This window comes from Octopus bimaculoides, chromosome 2 (genome assembly GCF_001194135.2).
Source record: "Octopus bimaculoides isolate UCB-OBI-ISO-001 chromosome 2, ASM119413v2, whole genome shotgun sequence".
NCBI lineage: Eukaryota > Metazoa > Mollusca > Cephalopoda > Octopoda > Octopodidae > Octopus > Octopus bimaculoides.
The window spans coordinates 71,411,775-71,413,771 of NC_068982.1; the positions used below are offsets into that span (position 1 = coordinate 71,411,775).

General features: G+C 41.2%; 1 pseudogene; it reads left to right on the forward strand.

Annotated features, from left to right (window-relative positions):
• Positions 1–1,673: 1,673 nt before the first annotated feature.
• On the forward strand, positions 1,674–1,792 carry LOC128247208 (5S ribosomal RNA; annotated as a pseudogene).
• Positions 1,793–1,997: the final 205 nt, after the last annotated feature.

Genomic DNA, 1,997 nt, shown 5'->3' on the forward strand with positions numbered 1-1,997 from the left:
TCTTTCCAGCTAAACTCACATTCCACTGTTCAAAGAAGACTTCAAAAGTCACCAATAGCGATTTCTCTTGAAAATCGACAAAATTTAGCAGCGGCGTGTTATGAAGTACTTGCAGAAAAGTGGGTTAGCCCCCAACGACATTCATGCTGATATGGTTGCTATATTAGGGATGATGCTCCAGCTTTGTCAACAGTGCACAAGTGGGCCGCTAAATTTAGGAGGGAAAGGGTAAGTCTTGAAGATGGCTCAAAGTCTGGACGTCCTGCAGCTGCCACCACTGAAGAAAACATTGATCGTGTTCATCACATGATGATGGATGACAGGCGATTAACTATAAATCGAACTGCCAATGCTATTAGCATATTCTGTGAGAGAGCTGAGAATATTCTGCACAATGAACTTAGTATGGCAAAGGTTTCTGTTCGGCAAATGCGACGACTTCAGACACCCAATGATAAGCGCACCAGGCTAATTACATCACGAGAATTGAGACAGGTTCAGCTGGTTTCCTTGAACGTTTCCCAAAGCAGGATGAGTGTTGGTTTCATCCCTTTGTGCCAAAGACAAATTCATGACAATTCATGCAGTGGAAACACCTTTCCTCACCTACTCCAAAGACGATGAAAGTCACTTCATCAGCAGGGGAGGTGATAGCCTTAGTTTTTGAAATGCAAAAGACATTGTTTATTGACTATTGTCAAAAGGGCTACACCATCAATGAAGAGAATTATGCCATCTTATTGAGGCAATTACGAAAACTGACGAAAGGTGTCTTGCTTCGTTAGGGCAATGCTCCAGCACACAAGACCTTGGTTCCAATGGCTGTTGTGCGTGACTGTGACTTTGAACTGTTTGATCACACTCCCTAGTCTCCTGACTTGGCTTCATCTGATTATCACCTGTTCCCCAACATGAAAAAGTGTTTGACAGAAGTATCGCAACGATGATGATGTCATATCTATTGTTGATGACGTTTTTTTACCAGCAGGATGGAAGCTCCTTTATTTCATTTAGATTAGCCACAAGGGCTGTACATAGAATGGCAAGAAGCGTCGGCTGGACAAGTACATTAATGAGAAATGAAAAAAAGACATGGATGAAAGAAAATGAGAGGGGCACCAGCGCCCACCGACTGGCAACTCCTCGAAAACCTTTGTTCAATAATTACAATATAATATTACAATAATAATCATCAATACAACAATGTTCAAAAAACAAAAGAACCAATCACAAGTTAATCAATTCGCCCCGTCACAGCTCCTAAGCAATTTACTTGCTGCCTGCAGACAAGTCTGCATTGACAATTTGGAGTTTGTGGCGAGGCAGATAAAATCAATCTTGTCAAAGTGGGATGGGACCTTATGGAAGCTTCTTAACCAACGGGATCCAAGCTCTAAAACGCCAATGGAAGAAGCATGTGGACCACAACGTAGAACTATGTTGAAAAATAAACCTCACCTGGTCACATTCCATAACAGTATCTTGGTCAGCCTATGAACTTTTCAATACATACATACATGAAAACACACACACACACACACATACATATCTATCTATCTATCTATCTATCTATCTATCTATCTATCTATCTATCTATCTATCTATCAGTCTGCCTGTCTGTCTGTCTATACATACATGCATACATACATACAAACATACATACATACATACATACATACATACATACCTCGTTGAATGCACCGGTTCTCGTTCGATCACCGAAGTTTAGCAACGTCGAGCCTAGTGAGAACTTAGATGGGTGACCGCTTGGGAAATCTAGGTGCTGTAAGCGTCTCACGCTTTTAACGGCGTTGCCCCAGCATGGCTGTAGCTTTTAGCTGAAACCAATAAAAGAATAAAAGAATATCTATCTATCTATCTATCTATCTATCTGTCTGTCCGTCTGTCTGTCTGTTTGTCTGTCTGTCTATGTATGTATGTATGTATGTATGTAGGTAGGTAGGAAGGTATAGGTAGGTAGGTAGCTAGCTAGCTAG